Genomic DNA, 26,849 nt, shown 5'->3' on the forward strand with positions numbered 1-26,849 from the left:
CAAGTGATGGGATTTTCCAGGATAACAATGCACTCATCAGGACAAAATAATTTCTTCAAAGAGCGTTCAGATCACTTAAAACGAATTATTTAACCATTTAGACTGCCTGGATCAAAACAGGCATCTTATGAATATGATTCAACAATCCATCCGTGCCCAAAACACAAATAGTGACATTGAAATAATTTAGGAGTTAAGATAACAACTCATCAAACAGTAGAGGTACTGTGTCATTGAAAGACGCAGAACTTCACTAGCTTTTGGATGAACCACTTTTTGAACACACACTCACTCTCTCTCTCTTCTCTCTCTCTCCCCCCCCCCCCCTTCTCTCTCTCTCTCTCTCTCTCTCTCTCTCTCTCTCTCTCTCTCTCTCGCCCCCCCTCCCACCCGTCCCCCACCCCCTTTCTCTCTGTGTGAATATTGGCAGCACAGAAGCAGAGGTGTAGATTGTAGATAGTTACATAGCATAGACTAGCATGTACAGTTGCATCAAACCAGTCTTCTGGCTGAAGACAATGACAACAACTTGGGTTCTTTGTGAAAATCTCTATTCAAGTGAATATGTTAATTACATTCAGATTTAGTTAGATAATTAGTAGATGAGGCTAAATAAATAGTGGATTCTGAGGATCTACAGTGCATGTAAACTCAGTGATGAACTACATTATCAACACTTAATACATACTTCAGTTTTACATATTTTTAAAATTTTATACACAAATCCATAATACAATAATCATAACTGATAATGGCTATTCATTGGCCATTTCAGATTCAATGTATATAGAATCTGAAAGTGGCGGAAACCAGTTTTGATTGTTTTTATATTTTGTGATTATGATTTTTTTAAGGAAGTCTTAATACAGTGGGTCTTCTTATGGAGTGAATGTAGCTCTCTTCGAAATACCAGTCTGTCATAGGTTGAATAAAATTACCAACAATACAGTCCTTGAGCACACAGATAACTCAGTCTTTAAGATACCAAAGAATGGAAAATCCAAGATGGAGTGTAACAATATTATGAGAAGGAAAGTTGCTACTCACCATATGGCGGAGATGCTGACTTGCAGATAGGCACAAAAAAAAGACTCTCACAATTAAAGCCTTTGTCCACTACAGCCTTCAACAACAACAACAACAACAACAACAACAACAACACCACACACACACACACACACACACACACGCGCGCGCGCGCCCGACTGCAGTCTCAGGCAACTGAAACCACACTGCAAGCACCGTTTGACAGAGGGCATGGGAGAGGTGGAGAGGTGGGGAAGGGGAAGTAGCGGAAAAGGAGAGAAATAAAAAGACTGGGTGTGGTGGTGGAAGGACAGCTGTGTAGTACTGGAATGGGAACAGGGAAGAGTCTGGATGGGTGAGGACAGTGACAATCACTGCCCTTACCCAACCAGCTCCTTTCCTGTTCCCATTCCAGCACTACGCAGCCATCATTCCACCATGACACCCCTCCCCTTCCCCACCTCTCCCTTGCCCTCTGGCCCTCCGTCAAACCTGCAGCACTTCACTGTCCGCCATCCCCACCATACTGCCCCCCCCCTCCCCACTCCAGCCTCCTCCTTACCCCCACCCAGCCGCCACTCCCATCATGCACTGGTGCTGCTGCTCGCAGTGTGGTTTCAGTTGCCTGAGGCTGCAGTCGTGTGTGTGTGTTGTTGATGAAGGCCTTAATGGCCTAAAGCTTTAACTGTGAGAGTCTTTTTGTTGTGCCTATCTGTGACTCAGCATCTCCGTTATATGGTGAGTAGCAACTTTCCTTCTCATAGTCTTTAAGATATGTAATAAATGATTAAGAATAACCCACAAAAGAAGTTTCTCTTATCTCTGGGCACTCAAATATGTTTTCTTTACGTAATGTTGCACAGGGGCCATGCCCATCTGTCAGTTGGAAGTGCATCAGAATATTTGATGCATTATTTTGTTGTTCCGTTTTTTTTTTTCATCAATAGTTATGGACTGTTAACACAGGTGTATTCTAGAAGGCACTGACTCCCGAAACCAAAGTACAGGCATATCTAGAAGGCTATGATTCAAATGTAAACAAAGATCTGAGAATATATGATTTCGGAATTTCATACGCGTGTGGTTTTGTAGTTATTGTGTGTTGTTTTGTTTCTGTGTGTATGCGTCCTTTGCAAAAAATGCCGAGGGTAAAGATATTTAGCCCCAAACGAAAGTTTTGCAGCAACGAGTTCCAAACACAACCTAATAATATACAGCAGTTGCTTCAAAAGTCGCCCGCAGAAACTGTGTCTATAGGCAGTGCTTCTAGACGTAAACTTTTGCTTTCTGAATGTAATAAGAACATGCCTAGTAGTATTGTGAGCAGCAATAACAACGGAAATGTTATTGTGAACCTAAATATGCTGTCAAGACTTTTGAAGAGTGTTGTGAAATGTAAGTACTGCAATTGTAAAGATAGTATTGACATTTCTGAGGACATTTCAGCAAGGAAGGGTCTTTCAAGTCAGTTAGTGATTGCCTGTAACTCGTGTAAGATGCACAGCGATACTATGACATCACCAGTAACTGATAGTCGACTTTACAATGTAAATATTCAGCTTGCTTATGCAATGCGATGTATTGGAAGGGGAAGGAAAGCTACCCAGACTTTTTGTGCAGTGATGGATTTGCCTCCACCTCCACCGAGATTTGACAGATACAATAAATTGAAACATAATGCTTTATGTGGTGTGAGTGAACATTCAACGAAAAGAGCAAGAGAAGAAGCATAGCCTTGCCTGAGAATACAGACATTGTAGCAGCATTTGATGGATCTTGGCAGAAGAGAAGTCATACTTCTCTGAATGGGGTTGTGCCTGCCACATTTATTGAAACTAGTAAGATACTAGATTATGAATGTCTAACAAAGCACTGCCAGGGTTGTTCAAGTAAATTTATTGCCACCCAAGTTTGTGTAAAGAACTTTGATGGCCCAAGTGGAAACATGGAAACGAAAGGAGTTCTAAACATTTTAGAAGATCAGAGGTCAGTCATGGTGTGAGGTATGTAGGCTACTGTAAAGGACACACTACAATTGTTAATGACAGACCATATGAGGACACTCTGATAGAAAAGCTTGAATGTGTTGGGCATGTACAAAAAAAGAATGGGAGCTCGGCTGAGAAAATTATGTAAAAGACTTCAGTGGGAAAAAAAACTGTCAGACGAAAACACGTAGGTGGTCCAGGTCATCTTGATACTAGGTAATTAGGCCTATATAAAGGGATCTGGCAAACAAAAACCTACTTAGGAAATGTATGCTTGGTCTCTCTCAGAAAGCAAATGAAAGCTTCAACTGCTGTATATGGGAGAGAATACCCAAAACTGTATTTGTTGGGCTGACAGTGCTGAAGATCGGTGTAATGGATGCAATAATGACATTAAATGATGGTGCAATTTCAAGGATCAATATTATGAAGAAATTGAACATCCAGACAGGAAGGAATATGGCTTCAGCTCTAACTGCTATTAAAAAGCGGCGGGTAACTGAAGCAGAGGCAGCTGCTGAAGCTGCTACCAAGGAGTCAAGGATAAATAAAAGAATGAAGAGAAAGAGTATGGAGGATAAGGAAACAGGATGACAACTGGAGTATGCAGCTGGAATGTTCTAAACGAGCTTAGTGATAAGTTATTAAATCTGTAAATCTTCTTTTTCAATTTACCAAAAACTTGAATTTTCATCATTCAGGTACACTTTCCTCCTACATGAATGAAGTTAAACTCACAAAAATTGGTACAGATATTTAGTGTGTCCTCCTCTACCTCCCTTGCCTACTATTTCCTGAAAAATTTATAACATGATGATGATGATGATGATGATGGTGATATTTGAGCTACATTTTTAAATATTTTTGATGTAGTAGAATAAATTACTTGTCTTTTCACAGATCAGCATCAGGGAAGGAAATTGGTGGCACAGAACACTTATGTGAATGTTGTCTGTACTCTGACTTTTTTTCCAAGCTGTGCAGTCAGTGGTTCCAAAGAAAATGGTACTGCAGTGAAATAATGTTCCATTTTTATACTATTATAAATATTGTTGTAAATGCCAAAATATAATACATATCTCAACGATTTTTTGGGAAATGCTTTGACTAATGACCCTAATTGTGTGTAAGAATTTTATCTAGGGGTTTTCCTCACACTGAAAGAGTGGTTACAATGTAATTGCAAACGTTTTAGATGATGTAGTATTCATTAATCAAATGTCTCATGCGCTGGAAACTAAACCATAACTTAGTATGAAAACAGTTATTATTTTTAAGTTAAATGTGAAAATCACCAATTTGTACTGCAATTTAAGAAAGCATTCAAAATGAATAACACTTTTTATTCAAATATTGTTTTATTTGTTATTTTACCCATGCCAGATATTGTGAACTCTGCGGCCATTAATGATTGTAGATGAGTAATCCAACCCGCCACAAATACTTGTAAAAAATGCTTTATTTCAGTGCCCTAAATAGGCTTCAGGCATTTGTGCCCATCTTCAGATGGCTAATTAATGTAATTGGAAATTTCAGCCTCTGAAGATGCTGGAAACTGGTTATGGCACTGAAGTAAAGCATTTTTAAAGTATTTGTGATTGGTTACCTTATTCACCAATAATTGTTTTATTTGACAAGTGACACAATATGAACATGATAATGCAAGTAAAAAAAAAAACTATATTTTGTACAGTGGAAAAGGTATCAATGAGACTAGCTCCTTTCTTCCAATATAATGTACCCACAGGTGTTATCACTCCTCCTGGTTGATGCAGCAATAACTGACCAAATTAATGAAAAACAGCTCCTTATAATATCAAGTCCTTGTACAGCTACACAAAAAAACTTCTTTCAGATGAATCCTCTACATCACCAGTACAACTGTCACAACCTCCACTATAATTCATTTTAGCTTGTTTCTGTATAAGAGAATTACAAATCTCCCTTACATCCACCTGGGCTACAAAAGTTGAGCCATCATCATGAGAAACAATCCTGAAATGTGCCACATGCTAGAACAACTGTAATGACTATCCATTTTTCTTTATGAAAATCGGTTTCAACTGTACGTGATACTGTATCAATGCCAGAACATACAATACAGCTTGATGCTGTCTGCAGACATCAGCACAGTGTGCACACTGAAAAAAGTTCATTTTCATTATTACCTTTTTCTCAAGGAATGAAATTCAGCCCTGCACAACAGCTATATAGTTATTTTGCTTTCGCAGTCTGAATTATGCCCATGTCCACACATGCAGGTGATTAGTGCAGTTACTGCATCAAGATAAATGTAGTGTTAACATCCCTAATAAATGAGGAGGTCTTCACATGTGGAGTAATATGAACGATCTTCCTGCCTATCCTCCAACCTTGGCATTAAAACTACCAAGTAATCTTCCAAACATTTCTGTAGTCAACCAAAAACTGCTCTTACAGCACGAAGTTTTGCACATTCTGATATTTATTACTGGCAGTAATTTTCCATTTCCATCAATATTATCACACAACAGTGCAGCCAATTTTTCTTTGCTCATTCTCTCTCTCACACATATTTCGTCTCTGACAAGAATAGATTTCTGTCGGAACTAACCTGTAAAAGACACAAAGGGTTTCAAACTGAAACTTGGTGGCTAGCGGAATATATATATTCTTGTATCAGCTGTAGCAAAGTATTGTTCTTCAAATATTCAACAACCTCGTCCTCTCCACTTGAATTGGACAGTTTTTGAACTGATCTACCCCGACATTCAATGCTCTCTCTCAGTCTTCAATCCCGATTAGCAGTGTGGTACCTTGGGTGTTCACTCAGAGTGTGTGTCTGTCTGATGGCATGTTTTCATTCCTATTTCATAGAACCATTTTAGGACAATGGAAATATTTCAATGATGATGCACAAATATGTTTAGTTTTCTGTGCAGAAGCTTCAGTATATAGAAAATCCTTTTAATAGGCCACATAGAGAAGATGATGGGAAATTGTATTTCTTTGCAATGACGGGTGGTTTAACTTTACAACTGTCTTCAACATTGTGAATAATATTCGTCTTCTGTTCAATAGCATGTTTTCTTCATTTAGTCACAAGAAAATTTCTCGAGTACACCATTTCACAATTTGATGAAGGTTTTGTATCTTATGTGTAATGTATTATAGGAAATATTTCCCATTTTCAAAAGCATATTTTGTTAGGTTGGTTTGTGGGGGTTGAAGGGACCAGACTACAAAGGCCATCGGTCCCTTTTCCCATGATCATGAAACACCCACAAGAAATATAAAACAAGCAATGGAGATGACAAAGAACTACACAGAACAAGAAAGACACAGACAAAGACCAGACAAAAGGAAGTAAAAGCACACAGAATGGTACAGTGGCTGGCTGACCATGGAAACAAAAAAGTAAGAGCCAACCACCAAGAGACACACTAAAAACCCCAATCTAAAACCGCTGGCCAAAGGCCAGACACAACACACAAAAGAAACGAAACCTCAGATTGAGCGATAAAAGCCCCCTGCTCGAATAAAACACAAAACTAAGCCTGCCATGGCAGCGTTATCTGTTAAAAGTACAGGGAGCATATCACGCAGTGCAAACATCTGCCTGAGCGCAGTTGAAAACGGACAGTCCAAGAAAATATGGACCACTGTCAATGCTGAACCACAGCGACAGAGAGGTGAGTCCTCGCAGCGCAATAAATAACCGTGCGTCATCCAGGTGTGGCCAATGCACAGCTTGCAGAGTACAACAGAGTCCTCGTGAGAGGCCCGCAAGGAGGAACGCCACACACTGGTGGTCTCCTTGATGACCCGAAGTTTGTTGGGTGAAGGCAGGGGGAGCCATTCATCACCCCAGGTACCGAGGACCTTCTGCTGCAAAACTGACTGGAGATCACACTTCGAAAGGCCGATCTCCAAGGCCAATCTCCATCGGACAGACAGTAGAAGGCTAGGGCTGCAGACTGAAAGGTCGATGGCTGAGTACGTGCCATGCGCCACACTGAAATGTGTGTGGGCACCATTATTTAAGAGGGAAAGGTCGAGCTGTACCAACACTTGCACAGCAACAGTGCCTCGGCCTGTTGCCACCAATCCACCACACAAAGGTTTATGGGCATTAAAGTCGCCCAGTAACAGAAAAGGGGGCAGCAGTTAGGCTATCAGCGCAGCCAATACATGCTGTGGGACATCACCGTCCGGTGGAAGATAGATACTGCAGACAGTAACAGCCTGAGGCATCCGCACCCAAACAGCGACAGCCTCTAAAGGTGTTTAAAGAGGTACACACTCCTGTAAAGTGAGTTAAGTACATAGATGCAGACTCCACCAGATATCCTCGCATAAGCTGCCCGATTCTTATAATAACCCCAGTAGCCACGGAGGGCAAGGGTTCGCATCGCCGGAAACCAAGTTTCCTGGAGAGCAATACAGAAGAAAGGGTGAAGGCTGATAAGTTGGTGGAGCTCAGCAAGGCGATGGAAAAAACCGCTGCAATTCCACTGGAGAATGACATTGTCCGCAGCCGAAAAAGGTGTGAAGGGACCAAGGAGGCAGATTATGCCTCTGGGTCACCTGCTGCCACTGACTGAGTACCTGTGGGAGCGACATCCATCGTGGTTGAGGGTCCAGCGAGATCTATGTCCTCAGTGGACGCCAGAATCTCCACCTCATCCTCAGACGCAGAGCTTGTAGGTAGTGGTGGTGTGGGTGCCACCACAGTTTCCTTGTTCTTAGGGGTCTTCGGTTTCGATTTTTCGCACTGTTCCTCGGGTTGCTCTAGCTGAGAGGGCCTCTTCGATTCAGTCTCCGGGACTGAAGAGGACCACGAAAGCCCAACGACCAGCTACCTGTGGCTTCTTCAGCCACTGGCGGGTGTCTGCTTTGCCACTGGTAGGAACCTGGGAAGGGAGTGACCCAAGGGACCCCTTCCTAACAAGAGAAGCCGAGGCGACTTAAGCTTCTCCTGCTTAGAAGTGGGGAGTAATGTCCCCGATGGTTGTGGGGGTGCTGCTCCCGAGGTAGGTGGTGCGAGAGCAACAGGGAGGGAAGTGCTCTCCACCATCAAGGGGGCAGTGTGGTCTTACGGCTCTGAGGACTGACTGGAATTGGTGCAATGGATGGGGCTGTAACAGTAGTCATAGCAGCGGCATAAGATGTTGTCGTGCGCATGGGATGGAGCCTTTAAAATTTACTTTTAGCCTCAGTGTAGGTCAGTCAGCCCAGTGTCTTGTATTCCATTATTTCCCTTTCCTTCTGTAGAATCCTACAGTCTGACAAGCAAGGGGAATGGCGCTCTCCACAGTTGACACAGATGGGAGGTGGGGTACATGGAGTATTGGGATGAGACGGACGACCACAATCTCGACATATGAAGCTGGAAGCACAGAGGGAAGACATATGGTCAAACTTCCAACACTTAAAGCACCGCATTGGGGGAGGGATATATGGCTTGACATCAAAGCGGTAGACCATTACCTTCACCTTCTCAAGTAATGTGTCACCCTCGAAGGCCAAGATGAAGGCACCGATGGCAACCTGGTTGTCCCTCAGACCCTGGTAGACGCGCCGCACAAAATCGACACCTCATCGCTCTAAGTTGGCGCATAGCTCATCATCAGATTGTAAAAGAAGATCCCTTGTGGAAGATAACACCCTGGACCATATTTAAGCTTTTATGGGGCATGATAGTAACAGGAACATCTCCCAGCTTGTCACAAGTGAGTAATGCCCGTGACTGGACAGAGGATGTTTTAAACTGACCCAGACCGCATTTTAGACAAGCCCTCCACTTTTTTCGTTGTTTCTGCAAGAGTGTTTTGACCCATTTTGTGTACCACGGGTGATCAGCTCCGTCGTTTGTTTATTTATTTGGTATATATCTCTCAATTGATGCCGATAATATTTCTTTGAATTCAATTGTTCATCTTGTGTCCTCCTCTCGGGATGCTGTCCGTTCCGTTCGGCTGCTCTTCCGGGTCCTTTGCTGTCTCTGGCAGAGTTGTGGTGTCGGAGGGCCTCAGGGATTTTTTATTTCTTCTCCATGGGTTTTGATTCCTGCTCTGAGTTTTTCTTTTGTTTCATTTGCTGCTTGCTTGGTATACAGATCGAATAACATCAGGGATAGGCTACATCCCTGTCTTGCTCCCTTGCCGGCCGCTGCTTCCCTTTCGTGCCTCTCGACTCTTTGTGGCTGCCATCTGGTTTCTGTACAGGTTGTGAGTGGCCTTTCGCTTCCTGTGTTTTGCCTCAGCCACCTTCAGAGTTTGGAAGGGGGTGTTCCGGTCGGCATTGTCGGGGCTTTCTCTGGGTCTGCGGGTGCTGGAGGCATGGGTTTGCTTTTCTTTAGCCTCCCTTCGGAGATAAGTTGTGGTGTCACGCATGTTGCTCAAGTTTTTCAAAACTGATTGTTCGGTAATTTTCAAACCTGTCAGCACCTGCTTTCATCGTAATTGAAATTTTATGCTTCATAAATAACTTGTCATAATAACGAACATTTTTAACGTCACAGTGTATAACGAATTTTCATATATGGACAGACTATGCACCGTAGAAGAAACGAAAGCACGCTTTAATCACTAAAAGAAACTAAACTACTCTTTAATCATTAAAACAACCAGAACCAGTGCAATATGCGTTTGTAGGAGGACGTATCGTACAACGTCATCTCGACCTTCATCCGCCAGAAGGGTGTTTACGCCGCAGCTGGGACAGGGCAGAGTGGCACCCGACTGCGGGTGGGCATGGGGGACGTGCCCGGTGGGCGTCGACTCTCAGGGAACAGGCAGTCAGACAGGCAGATAGGCCATCACCCAGTGAGCGTGAATTACTAGGCGCGACTTTTACAGATTTTAGTACGGGTGCGAGTTTCGCTGGACGCAGTTTTCATTTGTGCTACTCGGCTCCCTTTTATTTGCTCATTCTTCCCGTGAACTCTGAAACTGTTCCGGTTTTGTTGTTGGCAGCAAGTCTTCTGTGGTCGGTCAGTCATTGGTGGGGCACATTTTCCTGGCCGCGAATCCACAGAGGAGCAGCTAGAAAGTCGTCAGCTCTTTGTTCTTTGAGCTCTGGTGCTCTAACTCACAAAAATATGTGAAAGACACTTGGTGCTAGTGTGGAACAGGTCGATAGTAATTGTAAAACTTTTCTTTCCTAGAAGCCGAAAGCAGTGTGCGGACATATATGGAACGTTAAAAGGTTGGTTGGTTGGTTGGTTGGTTAAGGAGACCAGACAGCGTGGTCATCGGTCTCATCGGATTAGGGAAGGATGGGGAAGGAAGTCGGCCGTGCCCTTTCAGAGGAACCATCCCGGCATTTGCCTAGAGTGATTTAGGGAAATCACGGAAAACCTAAATCAGGATGGCCGGACGCGGGATTGAACCGTCGTCCTCCCGAATGCGAGTCCAGTGTCTAACCACTGCGCCACCTCGCTCGGTCGAACGTTAAAAAGTTAACGTTTGTTTTATTAGTGTCACAGCAAACTTCACCTCAGATAGTTTTATCTTTGAGACAACAGTTGTATTCGACATCTTTTTCTTTTCTTCGGTTGTGACTGTGGCGTCATTTTATTGGTTGCGTGTTATTGTCAGTATTCTGACGACTCAGTGAAGGTTTGTAATGCCGTTAAAAAAGTTCTCTCTTTAGTGGCCACAACGCAAGAGAAATATGGGACGCAGCCTTTCGATTTCGTTTGTGATATCCAGTCAGTGAGATCGTGGGTCACCGTTCTAGTGTAATGGTCTTTGTAACATGAATTAAAAAAAAAAAACAGTAGCGCTGACTGGCCTACAGTGGATCATACTGTTAACCTTCAGCTGTCGTGTCGGATGACCTTGGCCGATTAGTGTGGGACCCGCATAGCGTCTTGGTACAGCTAGCAGGGAGGTGGGCCAGTTGTGTTCTGGGCGGCTATACCATGTATGCATATGGATGCGTCTCGGTGCCGTCGACGGTGATTTGCGGCCTCTGCTGTATCTAGTAGATAGTGTCAGAAGTTGAATGAGACTTTTCGCGGATGATGCTGTAGTATACAGAGAAGTTGCAGCAGTAGAAAATTGCACCAAAATGCAGGAAGATCTGCAGCGGATAGACACTTGGTGCAGGGAGTGGCAACTGACCCTTAACATAGACAAATGTAATGTATTGCGAATACATAGAAAAAAAGGATCTTTATTGTATGATTATATGATAGCGGAACAAACACTGGTAGCTGTTACTTCTGTAAAATGTCTGGGAGTATGAGTACAGAACGATTTGAAGTGGAATTATCATATAAAATTAATTGTTGGTAAGGCTGGTGCCAGGTTGAGATTCATTGGGAGAGTCCTTAGAAAATGTAGTCCATCAACAAAGGAGGTGGCTTACAAAACACTTGTTCGACCTATACTTGAGTATTGCTCATCAGTGTGGGATTCGTAGCAGGTCGGGTTGACAGAGGAGATAGAGAAGATCTAAAGAAGAGCGGCGCGTTTCGTCACAGGGTTATTTGGTAACCCTGATAGCGTTACAGAGGTGTTTAGCAAACTCAAGTGGCAGACTCTGCAAGAGAGGCACTCTGCATCGCGGTGTAGCTTGCTGTCTAGGTTTCGAAAGGGTGCGTTTCTGGATGAGGTATCGAATATATTGCTTCCCCCTACTTATACCTCCCGAGGAGATCACAAATGTAAAATTAGAAAGATTCGAGCGTGCATGGACACTTTCCAGCAGTCGTTCTTCCCGCAAACCATACCCGACTGGAACAGGAAAGGGAGGTAATGACAGTGGCACGTAAAGTGCCCTCCGCCATACACCGTTGGGTGGCTTGCGGAGTATAAATGTAGATGTAGAAACTTGTCCTATAAATGCTCCACAAAGAACTGAGGCTTCATGGACAAAAAGGATTCCCCATCAGCTCTCATACATACTAGGTACCAGGACGAAGTAGCTTTGCTGTCATTCTTAGCCTTTCGTTCCTCCCATGGTGTGGCCATGGAGGGAAACAATTTGGGGTTATATGTGTTTGCATTAAATTGAGCCCTGGAACACTTAGAGACTGCTGGCGGCTGGTCACCAGCAAGAGAAGATGTGCCACACTTCATTGTGTCTTTTGCCCTGATGCCACCCACTCCAACCAGGGGCCCTCCCCATAGGTGCCACCCCGCCACAGAAGGGCCACCTGGCAGGATGGCCATTGCCGGGAGTCCCGATGCCCCAGGGAGATAGGTATCAACTCCTTGGCATATGTGGGGAGTTAACGGCACAGTTTAATTCTTAATACCTTTGCATGTTTTTGGTATTTGCATGGTTTAATTCATAAATTTTGTGCGTATTATAGTATTTGAGAGTTGTAGCATCGCGTTTTAGTACCTGAATAGTGTAAAATCGCGTAGTCTTCTTCTGCCGCTGAGCAATGTGTCAACAGTGCGCAAGTAGCAGCATTATTGCATTTACTAGGAAATCTTGTATTTTATAACCATTTAAATTTTGTGTTGAATTGGTTGTGCTCTCTGTAGATTAGTTCAGACGTTCTTTGCACAACAGTTTTTAGCATGGATAGGGACTGCAACTGCTGTGTTCGGATGCCGGCTGAGTTGGCATCCCTTTGCTCCCAGCTTCAGGCCGTGTTGGCTTCGGTCACACAGCTTGAGGCTGTTGCCAATGGGCACCCCTGTGGGGGTCCGGATGGGGGTTTGTCGGGGACGGCCAGCTCGACCCACGCATCCCCTGATCAGACTACAACTGTGGCTGCCCGGAATACTGCCCGCATTGAGGATGATCCCTCACCTGTGGTAGAGTGGGAGGTCGTCTCAAGGTGTGGCAGGGGGCGAAAGACATTCCGGAGGGCTGAACGGAAGGCCTCTCCAGCTTGTCTGATGAACCAGTTTCAGGCTCTGTCTCCAGCTGATACTGATCTTCAGCCGGACATGGCTGCTTGTCCTGGTCCAGAGGTTGCCCCTCAGTCTGCAAGATACGGGCGGTCGCAGAGGGTGGGCTTACTGGTAGTCGGGAGCTCCAACGCCAGGTGCGTAATGGGGCCCCTTAGGGATATGGCAGCAAGAGAGGGGAAGAAAACCAACGTGCACTCCGTGTGCATACCGGGGGGGAGTCATTCCAGATGTGGAAAGGGTCCTTCCGGATGCCATGAAGGGTACAGGGTGCACCCATCTGCAGGTGCTAGCTCATGTTGGCACCAATGATGTGTGTCGCTATGGATCGGAGGAAATCCTCTCTGGCTTCCGGCAGCTATCTGATTTGGTAAAGACTGCCAGTCTCGCTAGTGGGATGAAAGCAGAGCTCACCATCTGCAGCATCATCGACAGGACTGACTGCAGACCTTTGGTACAGAGCCGAGTGGAGGGTCTGAATCAGAGGCTGAGACGGTTCTGCGACCGTGTGGGCTGCAGATTCCTCGACTTGAGCCATAGGGTGGTGGGGTTTCGGGTTCCGCTGGATAGGTCAGGAGTCCACTACACGCAGCCACCAGCTACACGGGTAGCAGGGGTTGTGTGGCGTGGACTGGGTGGTTTTTTAGGTTAGATGGCCTCGGGCAAGTACAGAAAGGGCAGCATCCTCAAAGGGTGCGGGGCAAAGTCAGGACATGCGGGGACCAAGCAGCAATCGGTATTGTAATTGTAAACTGTCGAACCTGCATTGGTAAAGTACCGGAACTTCAAGCGCTGATAGAAAGCACCAAAGCTGAAATCGTTATAGGTACAGAAAGCTGGCTGAACCCAGAGATAAATTCTGCCGAAATTTTTACAAAGGCACAGACGGTGTTTAGAAAGGATAGATTACATGCAACCGGTGGTGGCGTGTTTGTCGCTGTTAGTAGTAGTTTATCCTGTTGTGAAGTAGAAGTGGATAGTTCCTGTGAATTATTAATTATTATAACCGAGCTAAGTTAATAGTTGGCTCCTTTTACCGACCTCCCGCCTCAGCAGCATTAGTGGCAGAACAACTGAGAGAAAATTTGGAATACATTTCACATAAGTTTTCTCAGCATGTTATAGTCTTAGGTGGAGATTTCAATTTACCAGATATAGACTGGGACACTCAGGTGTTTAGGACGGGTGGTAGGAACAGAGCATCGAGTGACATTATACTGAGTGCACTATCCGAAAATTACCTCGAGCAATTAAACAGAGAACCGGCTTGTGGAGATAACTTCTTGGACCTACTGATAACAAACAGACCCGAACTTTTCGACTGTAAGTGCAGAACAGGGAATCAGTGATCATAAGGCCGTTGCAGCATTCCTGAATATGGAAGTTAATAGGAATATAAAAAAAGGGCAGAAGGTTTATCTGTTTAGCAAGAGTAACAGAAGGCAGATTTCAGACTACCTAACAGATCAAAACGAAAATTTCTGTTCCGAAATTGACAATGTTGAGGTTTATGGAAAAAGTTCAAGACAATTGTAAAATACGTTTTAGACAGGTACGTGCCGAGTAAAACTGTGAGGGATGGGAAAAACCCACCGTGGCTCAACAACAAAGTTAGGAAACTACTGCGAAAGCAAAGAGAGCTTCACTCCAAGTGTAAACGCAGCCAAAACCTCTCAGACAAACAGAAGCTAAACGATGTCAAAGTTAGCGTAAGGAGGGCTATGCGTGAAGCGTTCAGTGAATTCGAAAGTAAAATTCTATGTACCGACTCGACAGAAAATCCTAGGAAGTTCTGGTCTTACGTTAAATCAGTAAGTGGCTCGAAACAGCATATCCAGACACTCCGGGATGATGATGGCATTGAAACAGAGGATGACACGCGTAAAGCTGAAATACTAAACACCTTTTTTCAAAGCTGTTTCAAGAGAGGAAGACTGCACTGCAGTTCCTTCTCTAAATCCTCGCCCAAACGAAAAAATGGCTGACATCGAAATAAGTGTCCAAGGAATAGAAAAGCAACTGGAATCACTCAACAGAGGGAAGGCCACTGGACCTGACGGGATGCCAATTCGATTCTACACAGAGTACGCGAAAGAACTTGCCCCCCTTCAAACAGCCATGTACCCCACGTCTCTAGAGGAACGGAAGGTTCCAAATGATTGGAAGAGAGCACAGGGAGTCCCAGTCTTCAAGAAGGGTCATCGAGCAGATGCGCAAAACTATAGACCTATATCTCTGACGTCGACCTGTTGTAGAATTTTAGAACATGTTTTTTGCTCGCGTATCATGTCGTTTTTGGAAACGCAGAATGTACTCTGTAGGAATCAACATGCATTCCGGAAACAGCGATCGTCGGAGACCCAACTCGCTTTATTTGTTCATGAGACCCAGAAAATATTAGATACAGGCTCCCAGGTAGATGCTATTTTCCTTGACTTCCGGAAGGCGTTCGATACAGTTCCACACTGTCACCTGATAAACAAAGTAAGAGCCTACGGAATATCAGACCAGCTGTGTGGCTGGATTGAAGAGTTTTTAGCAAACAGAACACAGCATGATGTTATCAATGGAGAGACGTCTACAGACGTTAAAGTAACCTCTGGCGTGCCCCAGGGGAGTGTTATGGGACCATTACTTTTCACAATATATATGAATGACCTAGTAGATAGTGTCGGAAGTTCCATGTAGCTTTTCGCGGATGATGCTGTAGTATACAGAGAAGTTGCAGCATTAGAAAATTGTAGCGAAATGCAGGATGATCTGCGGTGGATAGGCACTTGGTGCAGGGAGTGGCAACTGACCCTTAACATAGACAAATGTAACGTATCGCGAATACATAGAAAGAAGGATCCTTTATTGTATGATTATATGATAGTGGAACAAACATTGGTAGCAGTTACTTCTGTAAAATATCTGGGAATATGCGTGCGGAACAATTTGAAGTGGAATTATCATATAAAATTAATTGTTGGTAAGGCGGGTACCAGGTTGAGATTCTTTGGGAGAGTCCTTAGAAAATGTAGTCCATCAACAAAGGAGGTGGCTTACAAAACACTCGTTCGACCTATACTTGAGTATTGCTCATCAGTGTGGGATCCGTACCAGATCGGGTTGACGGAGGAGATAGAGTAGATCCAAAGAAGAGCGGCGCGTTTCGTCACTGGGTTATTTGGCGACCATGACAGCATTACAGAGATGTTTAGCAAACCCAAGTGGCAGACTCTGGAAGAGAGGCGCTCTGTATCGTGGTGTGGCTTGCTCGCCAGGTTTCGAGAGGGTGCGTTTCTGGATGAGGTATCGAATATATTGCTTCCCCCTACTTATACTTCCCGAGGAGATCACGAATGTAAAATTAGAGAGATTTGAGCGCGCATGGAGGCTTTCAGACAGTCATTCTTCCCGCGAACCATACGCGACTGGAACAGAAAAGGGAGGTAATGACAGTGGCACGTAAAGTGCCCTCCGCCACACACCGTTGGGTGGCTTCCGGAGTATAAATGTAGATGTAGATGTAGATCAGTAGAGCGATCCCTGTGTTGTCAGGGGGCTACAACCAACAGGGTACATGGCGGCCCCACAACAACAGACTGGCTACCATGCTGGATATCAGGTGCAAAGAAGTTGATGGTCCTCGTCGGTGCAGAAAGCGACACAGCATAGTGGATGGCGGAAACTGCACCCAGGAATGTATCCTTGTCAAAGAGATGGAGAGTGAGCGGGACTGCAATGCCATGATGAGAAAGTGGGCTAAAGGTCTCATTGTGCCCTTCCCCAATTGGTTCACTCTTTGGAAAAAATTTGGAAGTATAGAGGTCAAACCGTACAGGGGACCATCACATAAAGGCAGAGACATCTGAGACTACTTTTAGTTGCCTCTTCTGATAGGCAGGAATACCGCAGGCTTATTCTAACCGCTGGACCCGCAGGGGCGATTTTTTGTTATATTATGGCAAGTTAACTACATGCTTACTGTGTAAGCTGATGCATCATTATGGAAACTTGATAGTAATGTAAACACGTGAAAATTTATAGTTACTAATACTTCATCTCCTACAGATACTTGGAAATATGAACCAAATTTTACTTTACACCAGAAAGAGAAAAAACAATAAATTTTAGCTTTTTGCGTTACAATGTGGCAGTTCATCCACAGCATGAGTTACATGCAAATTGTCATAATTTAATGAAACACACACTTGATATGTGTTGGAAATGGAAATGTCGTGTGGCTAGGGCCTCCCGTCGGGTAGACCGTTCGCCTGGTGCAGGTCTTTCGATTTGACGCCACTTCGGCGACCTGCGCGGCGATGGGGATGAAATGATGATGATTAGGACAACACAACACCCAGTCCCTGAGCGGAGAAAATCTCCGACCCAGCCGGGAATCGAACCCAGGCCCTTAGGATTGGCAGTCTGTCACGCCGACCACTCAGCTACCGGGGCAGACTGATATGTGTTAAACACACAAGATATAGTGAACAAAAATGATGAATAGCAGGAGCAAACAGAACTACTGCTTATACTCACAGACTTCTGCGACCATTATACAATTGAAAATGGGGCTGAGCAAAATATACTAGAGGTCAAATGAATCCGAGATTTTCCAATACACCATTGAGCTCAACACGGTATTGAGTGCTACTCGAACAATCAAGTGACATTTGACTCATGCAGCAAAAGTGCAAGTGATACACAAGAAACTGTAACATACCTATGTCTGCCTAACATTTGATTTGCTCCTTATCAATTTGAACAAATCTGCAACAGGAGTTCTCCTGTAGTGTATACTGATATATAAACATTTATAGTGATTTTTAAGTAAAGCTAACAGTCAAATGTGAAAATATTGTCCTTAAAAATTAAAACTTGACTCTAAACCAATCAGATCAAGAAATATCGTATTTACTCGAATCTAAGCCACACTTTTTTTCCGGTTTTTGTAATCCAAAAAGCCGCCTGCGGCTTAGAATCGAGTGCAAAGCAAGTGGAAGTTCTGTAAAATGTTGGTAGATGCCGCCACAACTAACTTCTGCTGTCGAATATATGTAGCGCTACGCAGGCATGGCGCCAAAACCTCCGCGTCAGTAAATAAATTAAAAAAAAAAAGAAAGAAAAAAAAAAAAAAAAGGTAGAAGACGAGCTTTTTTTTCTCCGCCCCGAGTTTCGACCACTGCACTTTCATACATTATCCAACAAAGTAAATACAAATTCCGTATTGTTCATCTTCGAATGTAGCAGAATTTCGATGTACTACGAAAATCCGACATGCAAGACTGTTTGGGATGTTTGTCAATATGGCCAACTCTACTTTCTGAATTTTTTCCTACCTGTGAGAAGAGATGGTTGCTAATAGAAACCTGATGAAATGTGAATCACATGCAGTATTCTCTTCACCATAAGAATAATACGAATATCAACATTTTGTCATGTATTCTTTCGTGTTTGCTGCTATCTCATTTAAATCCTGCCTGCCTAATAAACTACGAAACTAGAGTGAGACAACAGCAAACGCGGAAGAATATGCGTATCGTGTCATGTTTATATTCGTATTATTCTTATGCCTAATAGTGATACTGTCAGAAATGAAGCATGGCAACTGACTAGATTTTTAATTCTAAGATGACTAATTTCTGTGCAGAATTTGATGCACTAAAGAAGCGGCCGCAAATATTTTCAAACGGAGAAACATTTTCGCCTAACTCTCGTTCAGAACATGTTCTATCATACGCAGTCTATTATTTGGTTCTTGTTGATCATTATCAAAGAAAGCAACAGTGTAAGTAACAACAAATAGCAGTCTCTTGCCATTGTTTCACTAATGAGACGATTACTCTCTTTTTTTTTTTTTTTTTTTTTTTTGAATTGTAAGCAGCGGTAGCGCGCACAAAAGCAAGCCATGGCGCGAGCGGCGACAGGCCGTAAACACGCACTATCAGAATGCGACAAACAATGCGTGACACAGTACAGTAATGCATTTTGAGCTTAGAGTGACGCAAACACCTATAACAAAGAAAACAGCACTTATCAGATCAAAGCAAAATAAGCAATCGATTCAAACCAGACGAAGCATGTGAAAAAGGAAGGGTACCCGTATAAATACGGACGGAGCGCCTGACGCATAGCAATGGCTACCTGGTAAAGCTTAACTGCTAAGCTAACGACACGAACCAAACTACTGTAGCTGTATCGTCGTTCATTCGACCTAAATTGTGTCTCATATTACAATGGACCAACTTTGTTTCGATTTGTAGGTGCGGCCTAAAACTTTACTCTCTCCTTGAATTTCGAGTCTCAAATTTCCAGTGCGGCTTAGAATCGGGAATTTTTTTTTCCTTTATTTCGAGTCTCATTTTTCAGGTGCGGCTTAGATTTGAGTGCGGCTTAGATTCGAGTGAATACGGTAATACTTCATTTGGCTACTGGAGTCTATAATGAGATACCGAGTGAGTTACAAATGATCTTTTTTTCTCTGTTTATAAATTAGAATAATGAGTAACAAGTTTATCAACTTTTAACCATATTGGAAACAAGATGGTAAACATCCAGGTGAAACAAGGGAGAAATTTAATTAGGAACTAAATGCCTAAAAACAAAATAAATAATATTGAACAAACTATAGTTATGATTGAGAGAATAAATTACAACTGCATTACCCATTGTGGAGATTGTACTAACAGACATTGCTAGATCATAGAACGAGCAAAAGTTTGGAAATTAGATTGAATCATGATTGTGATCATTTATGATTAATTGCTGTTCATATATATGAGCTGCACCCAACAAGGTCTGGAGTCAGCGTTTAAATAATAATAATAATAATAATAATAATAATAATAAGGCCCGGGAAAAGAATAGGCCTCCGGTATGTTCTGCCAGTCGTAAAAGGCGACGAAAAGAACAAACCACTAATAGGGCTAACCCCCCTTTTAGTGTGATTACTTGGTTCAGGACAGAACTAAAGAAGCCTCGGACAAGCGCCGTCATGGTCGGGGACGACGGTTGAACCCTATGCCCGCCCACAATGGTAACGACACTGCTAGCCAACTGGAAAATGATTTAAATCCAAACAGAGGTGTTTTGCAGGATATGCTTCCTGCAACCACCCTAGAAGGAAAACAAAGACAGAGGATGAGATGGTCAGATGAAGTTAATCGACACCTCATGTTCTGTTATTACCAAGCAACAAACCTAGGAACCAACACAACATTTATTACCAGATACCCGGAATTAAAATTTTTAACAGAACAACGACTAGCTGATCAGATCCGTGTAATAATCAAAAATAACAGGACACCCCAGTCAGAATTAGACAACATCAAACAACAAGTACAACAAATACTGGAACAAAATAATGTGCAATCAGAAGAAGAAGAAAACACAGTAATGGACTCAAACATCCCAGAGCAAACAAACAAAGACCAACACGCATCAATTAAACAATCAGAGGAAAACGAAATCTTAACACAGCCACCAGAACAAGCACAAATAGAACACGAAGAGACACACGTGTTAGATATAGAAGAGAAATTTCAGCTGACATATATAGAATACAAAGACACAAATACAGACATTAGACCATTCTTGCATAGACCGCCAAACAACCCACAAGTCGAAACAACAATAAAAACTATCAACACAATCATACACAACAAAATAAATGAAAACACAACTATGGAAGAGTTACAACTACTGGTTTATAAAGGAGCACTCACTACACTAAATATACACACTAGGCAGAGATCAGAACAAACCAACACACAGAAGAAACCCACAAAACCAGCATGGCAACACAGGCTACAGATCAGAATAGAAAAACTGAGAAAAGACATCGGACAGCTAACACAATTTATAAGAAATGAAATATCAGACAAAAAACTAAAAAGGTTAGCTAAAATCTCACAGCAAGAAGCAATAGAGCAATTAAGATGAAAAAAAGCAGAAATTGCAAGCATTGGCCAAACGACTTAGAAGATACAAAAAAAGTGAAAATAGAAGGAAACAAAACCAAACATTCAACACAAACCAAAAGAGATTTTACCAAACAATGGATAACACACACATTAAAATAGACAATCCACCAAACATAACAGACATGGAACACTTCTGGAGCAGCATATGGTCAAACCCGGTACAACATAACAGGCATGCACGGTGGATACAAGCAGAAACAGACACATACAAGATGATACCACAAATGCCTGAAGTGATAATTTTGCAACATGAAGTCACCCGAGCAATTAATTCTACACACAATTGGAAAGCCCCTGGAAATGATAAAATAGCAAATTACTGGCTAAAGAAGTTCACCTCAACACATTCACATCTAACTAAATTATTTAACAGTTACATTGCAGACCCATACACATTCCCTGATACACTTGCACATGGAATAACCTATCTGAAACCTAAAGATCAAGCAGACACAGCAAACCCAGCTAAATATCGCCCCATAACATGCCTACCAACAATATACAAAATATTAACTTCAGTCATCACACAGAAATTAATGACACATACAAGACAGAACAAAATTATAAATGAAGAACAAAAAGGCTGCTGCAAAGGAGCACGAGGATGTAAAGAGCAACTGATAATAGATACAGAGGTGACATATCAAGCGAAAACTAAACAAAGGTCCCTACACTACGCATACATTGATTACCAAAAAGCCTTTGATAGTGTACCCCACTCATGGTTACTACAGATTTTGGAAATATACAAAGTAGATCCTAAATTGATACAGTTTCTAAACACAGTAATGAAAAACTGGAAAACCACACTTAATATCCAAACAAATTCAGATAACATCACATCACAGCCAATACAGATTAAGCGTGGAATATACCAAGGAGACTCATTAAGTCCTTTCTGGTTCTGTCTTGCTCTGAACCCACTATCCAACATGCTAAATAATACAAATTATGGATACAATATTACTGGAACATACCCACACAAAATCACACATTTGCTATACATGGATGATCTAAAACTACTGGCAGCAACAAATCAACAACTCAACCAATTACTAAAGATAACAGAAGTATTCAGCAATGATATAAATATGGCTTTTGGAACAGACAAATGTAAGAAAAATTGCATAGTCAAGGGCAAACACACTAAACAAGAAGATTACATATTGGATAACCACAGCGACTGCATAGAAGCGATGGAAAAAACAGATGCCTATAAATACCTAGGATACAGACAAAAAATAGGAATAGATAATACAAATATTAAAGAAGAACTAAAAGAAAAATATAGACAAAGACTAACAAAAATACTGAAAACAGAATTGACAGCAAGAAACAAGACAAAAGCTATAAATACTTATGCTATACCAGTATTGACCTACTCATTTGGAGTAGTGAAATGGAGTGACACAGACCTAGAAGCACTCAATACACTTACACGACCACAATGCCACAAATATAGAATACATCACATACATTCAGCAACAGAAAGATTCACATTAAGCAGAAAGGAAGGTGGAAGGGGATTTATAGATATAAAAAACCTACATTATGGACAGGTAGACAATTTAAGAAAATTCTTTCTAGAATGAGCAGAAACTAGCAAAATACACAAAGCAATCACTCATATAAATACATCAGCTACACCATTGCAATTTCATAACCACTTCTACAACCCTTTAGATCACATAACATCAACAGATACAAAGAAAGTAAATTGGAAAAAGAAAACACTACATGGCAAGCACCCATATCATCTAACACAGCCACACATAGATCAAGACGCATCCAACACATGGCTAAGAAAAGGCAATATATACAGTGAGACGGAAGGATTCATGATTGCAATACAGGATCAAACAATAAACACCAGATATTACAGCAAGCATATTATTAAAGATCCCAATACCACAACAGATAAATGCAGACTTTGCAAACAACAAATAGAAACAGTAGATCACATCACAAGCGGATGTACAATACTAGCAAATACAGAATACCCCAGAAGAAATGACAATGTAGCAAAAATAATACATCAACAACTTGCCATAAAACATAAACTAATAAAACAACACGTTCCCACTTACAAGTACACACCACAAAATGTACTGGAGAATGATGAATACAAATTATACTGGAACAGAACGATTATAACAGATAAAACAACACCACATAACAAACCTGACATCATACTCACCAATAAAAAGAAGAAATTAACACAACTAATTGAAATATCCATACCCAACACAACAAATATACAGAAGAAAACAGGAGAAAAAATTGAAAAATACATCCAACTGGCTGAGGAAGTCAAGGACATGTGGCATCAGGATAAAGTCAACATTATACCAATTATATTATCAACTACAGGAGTCATACCTCACAATATCCACCAGTACATCAATGCAATACAGCTACATCCAAACATATATATACAACTACAAAAATCTGTAATTATTGATACATGTTCAATGACCCGAAAGTTCCTAAATGCAATATAACATATACCATACAGTTACAAGGAAGTCACGCTTGACCGAGGTCCGCGTCACGTTCCATTTTTAACCAGACTTAAGTCTGAGGGAAAAAAAGATAATAATAATAATAATAACAATGTCCTATAGGAGCAGTACACAAGGAGCTGAAGACTATCTCTACATTCTTCACTTTAAACTCTGTAAGTAGGCTTTTGCGGCCTCTGCCATTATCTTTAGGATGTCAAATATTTACATTTGTAAATCATTTATCTCCTTGAGCTTGGGCATGAAATACAGGTATTTCAGTGTTACCCCCAAATATAACCATGTTGGACATGTCAAAGACCTACTCTTCTCCTTCAGATCCCTACAGTGGAAACACTTCTTTGCCACCAATCCCTCCAGCCAAAGTGAACCTAATCCCAATGGAGAACCTTGCCTCTCCCATTTCATATCACCATCCAACTGTGACTCTCTCCCCTTATCACCTCCTAGTCTGCTTCCAAGAATTCCTTACCTCCAACTTGGTACCTCCAACTTGGTCTCACCATCCTTCCCCATGTCCCTTCCTAAAGACATTAACCTTTTGGCAGAAGAAAAGACAGCCATACACAACGTGAAAACAGAACCAGACCTAATCATCTTCCTTGCAGACAAAGGCTCCACCACTGTTGTGATGAGTCGCAGTGACTACCTGACAAAATGCCAACACCAACTGACTCCTCCACCAACAAACTCCGCCTGACTGATCCCATCCCAGAAGTCCAACATAACCTCCCATCACCAATGAAATCCTAGAACCTCTCACCTGAGTTCATCTCCCTCCTCAACCAAACAACATCCCACACACCTTCTACGTGCTCCCCAAAATTCACAAACCAAATAATCCTGGATGTCCCACTGCAGCTGGCTACTGCACTCCCACTGAAAGAATTTCCACTCTTGTTGATCAACACCTCCAACCAAATGCCCAAAACACAGCCTCCCACATCAAAGATACTAACCACTTCCCTTACCATCTTTCCACCATCTCCGCCCATTTACCTCGTGGATCCCTACTCATCACTGTTGATGCCACATCAACGCCTCATACGCATGGCTTCACTGCTATCAAACACTATCTTTTCAAATGTCCCGTCAGACTCCTAACTCAGTACCTCACACACCTTACCAACTATATCCTGGCACACAATTACTTTGTCTTTAAAGGGAAGGTATACAAACAAATCAGTGTCACAGCCATGGACACCCACATGGCACGCCCCTATAGGTATGCCAACTTATTTATGGGCCACCTAGAGGAAACCTTCCTAGCCTCACAAAACTCCCAACCCCTAGTCTGGGTCAGTGTCACTGATGATATCTTCATGATCCGGGCCAAGGGCCAAGACACCCTGTCCAAATTCCTTCACAATTGCAACACCTTTTCCCTCCTCTGCTTCACCTGGTCCTCCTTTGACTCATGTGCCACCTTCCTGAACATTGATCCCACCTCTCTGATGGCTCTGTCCACACTGAACCCACAAACCACCAACAGTACCTGCATTTCGACAGCTGCCATCTCTTCCACACCAAAAAATGCCTCCCATACAGTCTAGCCACTCATGGATGATAGATCTGCAGTGATTAGAACTCCCTTGCCAGTACATCTACGTCCTCACAAAGGCATTTGCAGACATGCAATACCCCCAAACCTACTCCATAAACAGATTTCCTGTGACACACACACACACACACACACACACACAAATATCCTCCTCCCACCACCACCAATCACCTACAGAGCCCCCCCCCCCCGGTCACCAAATATCACCTTGTACTGGAACAACTGAACCATATCCTTCACCAGGGCTTTGATAATCTCTCATCCTGCCCTGAAATAAGGGACATCCTACCAAAGATCATCCTCACCCATCCTAAAGAGGTGTTCCATTGCCCACCCACCTTGCACAGTTTCCTAGTCCACTCCTATGCCACTCCCACTCCCAGCCTCTTGCCACAGGGTCGCAGGCTTATCCTACTGCATCAAGGCTGAGCCACCTGTGAAAGCAGCCATGTCCTATACCAACACTTCTGCAAACACTGCACAGCCATTTATATTCTTATGACTACCAACCAGCTGTCCACCAGGATGAATGGCCACCACTAAACTGTTCTCAGGAACAGTTGTGGCACAAGATGCTCAATTTCAATGACTGCTTCACATCCCAAGCCATCTGGATCCTTCCCTCCAACACCAGCTTCTCTGAACTAAGCAGATGGGAGTTATCCTTACAATAAATCCTAGCCTCAATTTCAGGTAACCCACTGTCCTTGAACCTCCACCCGAAAGCTTCGTCTTCCTCCATTCTGTCAGCCCCTCCCAATTCATATCACTTTCAGCATCTTCCACTTCCCACCAGCTGCTACAACTGTGCCAGCTCATATACCTACACCCTTCCACCTGACGACCACCTTCCAAGCTGCTGGCCACCCACACCCTGTCCCTGTCCCTGTCCTTCTCCCTGCCTCCCGTTTCCTGCACCCTTTCCCTCGCCCCACCCCATCCGTAACTACCCCACCACAACCATTCCATCATCCGAAAAACCAAAAAATAGCATTGGCACTGTGTGTGTGTGTGTGTGTGTGTGTGTGTGTGTGTGCGTGTGTGAAGTGGAAATGACGATTATATACATTGTTTCTTCATAAAAAAAAAGGTGTCAAAATTGTTGCCCAGTTTTCAATGCAATGTGTGACACAGTCATGGATCAGACATCACAGATGTCTTGAAATCTAACTGTGCAAGTAACATGCATTTTTCTTATTGTTTCCATTAGCGTCATACTTATACAGAAGTTTGGAGAGCAAAATGAGGCACTGTTTGTGGGTACGCACAAAGTCAAATCAACTGGAGAAAGTAATGGAACTCAGGGCACATGCAAATATAACTACTGTTCTTATACGTGAACCATTAGGCAATTTATAATGACATCATTGGGTGTTGTGACAAAAAAGAAAAACTGGTGAAATGGTATTCACTGAAATGTATACACCACAATTGCAGAGAGATAAGTGGAAACATCGTAAGAGTATTAGTGCATTAAACAGAAGAAGGAAGTGATCCTTTGGACACACTGCCTGCAAGGAACAGAATATATATATATATATATATATATATATATATATATAAAAACAAAGATGATGTGACTTACCAAATGAAAGTGCTGGCAGGTCGACAGACACACAAACGAACACAAACATACACACAAAATTCAAGCTTTCGCAACAAACTGTTGCCTCATCAGGAAAGAGGGAAGGAGAGGGAAAGACGAAAGGATGTGGGTTTTAAGGGAGAGGGTAAGGAGTCATTCCAGTCCCGGGAGCGGAAAGACTTACCTTAGGGGGAAAAAAGGACGGGTATACACTCGCGCGCACACACACACACACACACACACACACACACACACACACACACATCCATCCACACATATACAGACACAAGCAGACATATTTAAAGACCTAAGGTAAGTCTTTCCGCTCCCGGGATTGGAATGA

At 42.7% G+C, this 26,849-nt stretch overlaps 1 protein-coding gene across 3 annotated transcripts in view; it reads right to left on the bottom strand.

The window, feature by feature from the left end:
• LOC126185099 (uncharacterized) overlaps positions 1–26,849 on the bottom strand; it is a 232,359-nt gene that overhangs the window by 116,470 nt on the left and 89,040 nt on the right. The gene's annotated exons all lie outside the window — the stretch shown is intronic.

The sequence above is a fragment of the Schistocerca cancellata genome, chromosome 4 (genome assembly GCF_023864275.1).
Source record: "Schistocerca cancellata isolate TAMUIC-IGC-003103 chromosome 4, iqSchCanc2.1, whole genome shotgun sequence".
Taxonomy (NCBI): domain Eukaryota; kingdom Metazoa; phylum Arthropoda; class Insecta; order Orthoptera; family Acrididae; genus Schistocerca; species Schistocerca cancellata.